This window comes from Anomaloglossus baeobatrachus, chromosome 2 (genome assembly GCF_048569485.1).
Source record: "Anomaloglossus baeobatrachus isolate aAnoBae1 chromosome 2, aAnoBae1.hap1, whole genome shotgun sequence".
NCBI lineage: Eukaryota > Metazoa > Chordata > Amphibia > Anura > Aromobatidae > Anomaloglossus > Anomaloglossus baeobatrachus.
In genome coordinates this window covers 291,166,217-291,175,308 of record NC_134354.1, presented here as the reverse complement: position 1 = coordinate 291,175,308, position 9,092 = coordinate 291,166,217, and positions in this window count along the sequence as shown.

Here is a 9,092-nt window from a genome sequence, read left to right as displayed (position 1 = left end):
GGGAGGAAGGAGGCTGGGAGGAAGGAGGCTGGGAGGAGAGAGGCTGATCCTGGGGAAGGCTGGGAAGGGGAGGCTGATGCTGAGGGAAGCTGGAAGGAGAGAGGCTGATGCTGGGGGAGGCTGGAAGGAGAGAGGCTGAGGCTGGGAGGAGAGAGGCTGATGCTGGGGAAGGCTGATGCTGAGGGAGGCTGGGAGGGGAAAGCTGATGCTGGGGAAGGCTGGGAGGACGGAGGCTGGGAGGAGAGAGGCTGATCCTGGGGAAGGCTGGGAGAGGGAGGCTGATGCTGGGGGAGGCTGGAAGGAGAGAGGCTGATGCTGGCGGAGGCTGATGCTGGGGAGGCTGGGAGAGGGAGGCTGATGCTGAGGGAGGCTGGGAGGAGGGAGGCTGGGAGAGGTAGGCTGAGAGAAGAGAGGCTGATGCACACACACACACACACACACACGCGCGCGCACTGCACAACACACCACACACACACACACTGGGAACCACAAACAACTGCCCTACACAGACACCCACACACACAGACAACGCTGCACACACACAACACCCAACACACAAACACCGCGGCACACACAAATATACGCACATACCGCACAACACACACATTGCACAAAACATACCTCCCCCCAAAACACACCACACACACACAAACCGCGCAACACACACACAACGCTACAGACACACAGCGCTCCACAAACAACGCAACACACGCAACACACATACAACACCGCTCTCACCCCCCGTCACACCCAGACAACACCCAGAACATGTACAGCGCCTACACAAACACTTGGTAACTACAGACAACAACATCTCTCTCTCTCTCTCTATATATATATATATATATATATATATATATATATATATATATATATAACAAAAATCATACATGAACTACACAATTCGTAAATTCTAGAATACCCGATGCGTAGAATCGGGCCACCTTCTAGTAAATATAATAAAAGGATACCTGTGTGGGGTGAACTATTTTTAATCATACTAGATGTACTATTCTTTTGTTCAGAAAATTAAGACATTAGCAATTGTTTCATGTCAGACTGTCCGGTGCCTCTTTCTGTATTTTCATTTGTGGAATTTCTGCTGATTACAGATTGCATTAGCATACTGCTGTGTTCTAATTTGCATTTGAAGGACATTTATGCAGTATAATTGAATCAGCAAATAATGAGGGAACAGCCAGGAATGTTTCCCCCCAATCCTGTAAGACATAATACCCTGAGAGAATATAAAAAGTGCCTTTCTCCTGTGTCACTCTACAGGACATCAGCCTAGGATCAATGGTTCCAGCTGGAGGATTTCAGAACTGCTCCACTACTCAACACTGAGTCCACAAATCCAGTCACCTGGCCACATACCTCACTGTGCTCAGTCACCTTCCTAAGCTTACTATTATCTCCTCTCAGTTGGTGTCCTCCAAAGTGGAGTGCTGCTGGCTGGGATAGTTGGCCCTGGAAGCCCTGAAGTCACAAAGATTTTAACCCCTATAGGGCACGATGGGACTCTGTTGCTTGTACCATTTTCTGTTATTGCTGGGAATATATTGTACTAAATGCCGCTGACTATTGATGACCCAGTTAAGTCCGGAGTGTGGTACATTCACCCTGTGTTGTGTGTGTAGTGTTCTGCACACAGGGAAAAAACACAGAGGTTCAGCGAGATGAGCCCTTGGACTTGCGGCATTTCAGAAGCTACCCAGGCCAGCGGACGAAAGCACCTACTGAACTCCATGTCCCCACACCTGTATTCACTATGAAATAAAACAGGTAGCTTAGGAAACAAATGGGTCTTATGCACTACTGTCAGATACCTTTTCCACGGATTGCAAAGCGATCTTAAACATTTATCTTCAGAAGGTATTACTTCTTCAAGGATTTAAGGTTTAACATAATTTAATGCACATTATTAATGGACAATTTGTTCAGGTGATGGTGTATCGCTGATTCTTCAGCTACAACATCATAATTCTCCAATACTGTTTCTTCATTCAGCAGTGTTAGGAATAGAACACTGATGTTTGGTTTCCCATGCTATGGACATCATGTTACCTGAAGAAAGTACCATCTAAAGTTGATAAGACACAAAAACACAGTGAAATCGCCACAAGAATGGGTGTCCATCATGAAGTCCAGGACCTTGCGTCGTCATTGATAAAATGCATGGTCAATTAAGCTTGGTATAGACCACAGGCCTAGACATCTGAAATTTCAGTTGCCCTCCATTCAGGAAATTTCAGTCAGTCTCATGGACTTATAGGTAATAAGGGAATGCTATGACTGATTGCAAAATGATAATAGGGATCATTTTTTTTTACAGTTTTTTTTATTTTAAATATCAGGAAAAGCTGTGTGTTATTGAACTGGGCTGTTGGTATCACAGTTAAACAACTGTATAGGCATAGTCAGATTTCCTGAGGTCACCTGGAAATTACTAAGCCTGTGTTTGAGTTAATGATCTGTCGCGGGCGGAGGAGGGGACGCCGCGCTCTCCCACTGCTCGGGTCCGGCTGCCGCTGCGGCCTGCTGCTGCCACTGCTCGGTGGCTCGAGCGATGGGCCGGATCCCGGGGACTCAAGCGGCGCTCCTCGCCCGTGAGTGAAAGGGGATTGGGATTTGGGATAGTTTATTGTCCGTGACGCCACCCACGGCTGTGGTGATTGAGTGGACACCACCGCTGCTCTGTTTGGGTAGCCCGGGAGTGATGGTACGGAGCAGCCAGTTGTTGATTTGCCCCTCCGTGGGTAGGGGTCTTGGTGCTCCCGGGGCCCAGTGATGGTGCTGGTATGGTGGACAGGGGGGTATGGGTCCTGTGGGGGTGCAGGGGCGCAGGGGTAGCGCTGTGCCGTACGGCACGGAGGTACTCACTCAGCCAGTAAACATGACACAGTTCTCGGTAAACAAACGGCTGGTTGGACGGGTCCCTCGGACGGTTCACGGTGCTGATGTTCCCTGCAGTTAGCGGTGACGGTCTCTTCCCTGCACCTATGTAAAGTCTCTTGGTAGCGATGGGTCCCCACCGGTTACCCACTCCTCGGCTTCAATCTGGGCCGAAGGAGCCCTACTTTGCCCGCAGGCGCTGGCCCTGGGAAACTGGTGCCCTGGCGGTGGCGGTGTCTCCCCTTCACGGTCGGGCTGTTGCCTTCAATCGGGACTTGGTTGTTAGGAGACAGAGTTCCCCTTCACTGACGGATTTGGCAAATTATGGCGACTCCTAGCCTTGCCGGGATCCGAAAGGCCCCTGCCCTGGTGCTGACTGTTCTTCGTATACTGCTCCAGTACCGCCGGGTCACCACCCGTTCGCGGTCCTTACAGCAACCTCCAAACTGTCTCCCTGCAGACTATCACTGCCGTCTGCTGACCTTGCTGTCACAGTCCGGGGCACACACCCAGACCAACTTCAGGCTTTCTTAACTGTTTCTTTGCTGTCGCCACTCTTACTGTCCTCCTTTACCACTTCACTGTTTACTCCTCACACTTCAAACTCTCTCTCTGATCTCCTGGTTTTCCCGCCTCCAGGGCTGTGAACTCCTCGGTGGGCGGAGCCAACCGCCTGGCCCACCCCCTAGTGTGGACATCAGCCCCTGGAGGAAGGCAACAATGATTTTGGTTAGCCTTGATGTTCCTGCAGGGAATGTGGGGTGCATGTGATGTTGTGACCTGTGACCCCTGGCTTGCCCAGGGCGTCACATTCCCCCTTAGCAAAACGCAGACCGTCCTCGGGCTGCCCGTCCAACACCGGTTTTATTTTCCTTTTGTTTTTCTGAAAATAGAAAAAACGGTAACATATATACAATTTATGGCATCATCCCACAGCGGGAGGTTCAGTTCTTAAACGTTGCAAACATTAAACGGTTACGGTCTCCGCTCTCTCCCACCCAAGTAACCTGGCCCTGATGCTGCCCCTAAAACACAGGCAGCACCCCTTGACCTCAATCCAGCACAAGTTACCCGAGCGGGATCTGTCCTTCCCCTCCAGAGGGTAGCCACCGGTTCCTGTGGTGGCTGGGCCCCAGCCTGCTCTGCTGTGGGCCCTCCCTCCAACCTGCCTCTCCGGAGGCGGTAAATGCGGAAACTGTAACGGTAACACAACTTATTTACAAGCCACTTAACGTTTGTGGTTGCCCTGCAAGTTCACGGGCTTGTCCATGAGCAGTTCCTCATGCAAACACTTTTCAAACGGTCCCCACGGGGACAACGGTGCCGGCAACGGCCGGTTTCATCACATGCTAATCAGGTTACTCCATCAGTTGATTACTTCATTTTTCATTTTTCAAACACACATGCAGACTGGTGGTCCCAACGGGGACGGTGCCACGGCATCCCACTGCCACTCTTTCTCACATACATGCGGGCATGCACATCCGCAACTCCCGCTAAGGAGCCAGGCCCACCTGGGTGCCCTCGGCGCCGGCTACGACCGGCCTCTCATACTGCCGTGGGCCCCACCAATCAGTGGCCTGCTCTGGGTCAGCCTTTGTGGGGGACGGGCCCAGCTGGAGTCCCTCCGTGTCGGCTACAACCGACACCTTCAGCAATGAGGGACCCCGCTGTGACATGGCCTGCTCTGCCTCCTGGCAGCTACATCCCCGCCGTGCTTCAGCCGAGGCCCGGTGCCTGGGAGCGGTCAACGTGACTTGCGGTGTTGGCGTTTGATCGAGGATTGCCTCCGCTGCGGCCGGGCGGACTGCCGGGGCCGTCATCATCTCCGTCGCGGCTGGGATGGAAGCCAGGACGGGTGCAAGGGTGGTGGTAAAGGTAAGGCCCGGAGGCCGCAGGTCTGGGCCCTCTCCCACAGATGCTGCGGGCTCCGCTACCGGTGGCAGGGGTAACGGGTCGGTCGGGGCGTTGGCCGCAGGCATGGGCAGTGAGGGAGGTAGCGTGGTGGACGGCAGCAGGCCGGGCCCCTCAGCCGTATCGACCGATCCCTCGGGGACATAGGGGCGTGGGTCCCTTACCCGCTCCTCTGAGACCACCTCCACTTCGGATGCCCAAACGGTTGCGGCCAGGCCCTTCATCTCCGACGTCCACTTCGCCAGCATGAAGTGGACTTGGGCCTGGAGCTTCTGGCACATCTTGCTTCTGGATCCAGGAACGTGTTTCAGCAGAGTCCTGGTGTCCCTGCACGCTACAGCGCTAGTTACATGCGGCTGCGACCGCCGCTCCTACAGCGGCTCCGTCGGGCGCAGACATCTTGTTTCCATCCCCCTTAGCCTCTTTCTGGCCCCTCCTCTATCGGGGCGGGGTTTTGGCCTTCGCGCCTCTGCTACTCGAGAAGACGCTCGAGCGGGAACTTTTCGCGCCAAAGATGGCGACTTCTGAAATTTTCCAGCTGGATACCTCCGGCGGTCACAAGGCGCACCTCTACCCAACGGCAGAGCGGTAAGATCCTGTTCGTGACGCCAAGTTGTCGCGGGCGGAGGAGGGGACGCCGCGCTCTCCCACTGCTCTAGTCCGGCTGCCGCTGCGGCTGCTGCGGCCTGCTGCTGCCGCTGCTCGGTGGCTCGAGCGTTGGGCCGGATCCCGGGGACTCGAGCGGCACTCCTCGCCCGTGAGTGAAAGGGGATTGGGATTTGGGATAGTTTATTGTCCGTGACGCCACCCACGGCTGTGGTGATTGAGTGGACCCCACCGCTGCTCTGTTTGGGGAACCCGGGAGTGATGGTACGGAGCAGCCAGTTGCTGATTTGCCCCTCCGTGGGTAGGGGTTTTGGTGCTCTCGGGGCCCAGTGATGGTGCTGGTATGGTGGACAGGCGGGTATGGGGCCTGTGGGGGTGCAGGGGCACAGGGGTAGCGCTGTGCCGCACGGCACGGAGGTACTCACTCAGCCAGTAAACACGACACAGTTCTCGGTAAACAAACGGCTGGTTGGACGGGTCCCTCGGACGGTTCACGGTGCTGATGTTCCCTGCAGTTAGCGGTGACGGTCTCTTCCCTGCACCTATGTAAAGTCTCTTGGTAGCGATGGGTCCCCACCGGTTACCCACTCCTCGGCTTCAATCTGGGCCGAAGGAGCCCTACTTTGCCCACAGGCGCTGGCCCTGGGAAACTGGTGCCCTGGCGGTGGCGGTGTCTCCCCTTCACGGTCGGGCTGTTGCCTTCAATCGGGACTTGGTTGTTAGGAGACAGAGGTCCCCTTCACTGACGGATTTGGCAAATTATGGCGACTCCTAGCCTTGCCGGGATCCGAAAGGCCCCTGCCCTGGTGCTGACTGTTCTTCGTATACTGCTCCAGTACCGCCGGGTCACCACCCGTCCGCGGTCCTTCCAGCAACCTCCAAACAGTCCCCCTGCAGACTATCACCGCCGTCTGCTGACCTTGCTGTCACAGTCCGGGGCACACACCCGGACCAACTTCAGGCTTTCTTAACTGTTTCTTTGCTGTCACCACTCTTACTGTCCTCCTTTACCACTTCACTGTTTACTCCTCACACTTCAAACTCTCTCTCTGCTCTCCTGGTTTTCCCGCCTCCAGGGCTGTGAACTCCTCGGTGGGCGGAGCCAACCGCCTGGCCCACCCCCTGGTGTGGACATCAGCCCCTGGAGGAAGGCAACAAGGATTTTGGTTAGCCTTGATGTTCCTGCAGGGAATGTGGGGTGCATGTGATGTTGTGACCTGTAACCCCTGGCTTGCCCAGGGCGTCACAGATCTCTAAAGGGGTTTACTACAGTCCTCAGAAACATCAGAGTTTACACACATCTTTTCTGAGCACTTATAGACTTTGCAGTATTAACATATGCAAAAATTGGTTTGATGTGAATCAAATAAAAAAAAAGTGTAACTAACCTTGTGAATTTGAAATACAAGTGATTCACTGGCAGACCAAACAGCAGCAGCACTGGATAGTTATAACATGATGGATAGGTAAAGGATACCCGGCTACGTGGGGACTTTGGCTCTGGTGGCAGAACTACTGTATAAAATATGACGGAAAGGGAGGCAGAGCAAATGCTATAGATAATCTAATAACTGGCATCAGTTATAGGTTAGTGACAATCAGCAGTGATACATGCCTGATTCATTTTTAAAAATGTAAGGTTTTCCACAATTGAGGAGAATGATCTGATCTGCTTGGGCATGACAAAGCCACCTGGTGGGCTGCTTACCCTCTATGACACTACATGGAGAATGAAAAATAATATACTATACAAATGAAGGAAGATAGCTTCCAGCTACCCTAAATTACCATGTGATCAATCACACTACTATTGCTGCTGGCTCGTATTGTATCTCTCTCTCACTTACCAATTCAGTCACTATTATTTGCAGACTACTATTAATACTTCTACACTTATCTTCCTTTCTTCTGCCATTCTACTACTTTGTGTGTAGTATTTGTTCAACCTTTTATGGTTTTCTCTCAATATACAGTATCTATTGCTGAGCTGTGAACTCTGACATCCTCTCAGTATTCAAATCACCCTAGAATGACCGCTGCATTTCCTGCATCTACTTTTATACAGGCTATAATAGTCCTCTTATTTGGCTATTCTATACCATGTGTTATCGTAGCTCGTAGATATGTAAAAGCTTGCATGGCTGCGCCTGAGGAAATTTGAGCCCTCTTTGGTTAATGCAATCTTCTACAGTACGTAAAATGGCAGTGAGCATTTTTGGGGTGATTTACAGGAATGAAATTGCAATTTATTTGGCTATACCAGGTACAGCAAACTTCCTAAAAATGGGCCCAAATTCGATTTGCTTCGATTAAACAAACTTATCTCTAGTAAACAGTTATTTTTTACTGTGTACCAATATTGTATGTCTTTTTCTCAAAGATGTCACTGGAAATTAAAACGTGCATGTGTAAAAGCAGTTTTCTCCCCTAAACTGCCATCCAGAATCATTAGTACTTTATGTGTGCCTATAGTTTCAGGGTATGTATATATACAAGAGGAATAATACTATTTTTGGCCATTATATGACTTGCATATGGTATTTTTATAAGTTTTCCCCTCGCAGCTATCTTTAATTTTCAGCTGTGCTTTATCTAGTGATTTAGCCCCTCATCAACCTTTGATGTACTGGTATGTCATACGCTAGCTCCCTGATTTTGATGCGAGCTCAGTAACTGAGCACACATCATTGTTTACAGATGATGCCACATTATTGCTGACAAATGATGGCTGTGACATTCAGCCATCCTCTGCGTATAACAGTTGTGCATCAAGTAGAGCTCCAACTGTGGGTGTTAACCTGTTAAATGCTGTTATCAATCTCTGACAATGGTATTTACAGTGCTCTAGCAGTACAGCAAGTCATTCTAGGTGTCAATCGGTGCTCCTGTGACACGATTGTTGGGGCCGTTGGGTTGTCATGATCATGACAGCTAGGCATCTGCTGAAAAACCCCATGACTATGATCATGGTACTCCTGTGAATGCCAGCTACTGACTGTTGTTCATAGGTGGCCAAGATGTATTCTATATACAGAAGTACTGTGTTATTGCTTTATGTTGCAAAAGGAATCAGATGAACACATATTCAAGTTCCCTAAAACAACTAACACTAGAGTGAAAAGATAAAAACAAAGTTTTTAAAGATATATAAATAATATATAAAAATTCATATCGCCTCAATCCTCCCCCTATTAGAAAAACAACAAAAGAAAATCCCATTTGTGTTATTGCTACATCCGTAAAAGAGCAATCTATCAAAATATAAGAAAAGCAATAAGAGGAGAACATCAACATATCTACTCCAACATGATATAAACATAAACTTTGCCTTGGGGCACAAAAAAGCCTGCACTCCACCCTATCGACCGAAAATTAAAAAAAGTTATTCATCTCGGAAAATAGTGACAAAGGTAAATTTATTTATTTTTTACAAATGCCGAAATTTTTTTCACTATTGAAATAAAAAATATACATAAAAAATATATATCTTCCTGTTTGGTATTATCATAAACATACTGACCTGAAGAATGAACAATGTTAATAAAAAATCTAAAAAACTATTGTGGAATTGTGCAACCTGTGGCTGAGCTTCACAGGAGCACCAAGATGGCAGCACCTTGGACTTTCACTGTTGCCCTGGCAGCCATGGTAACCCACTAGTACCCCTCAGTTGTGTT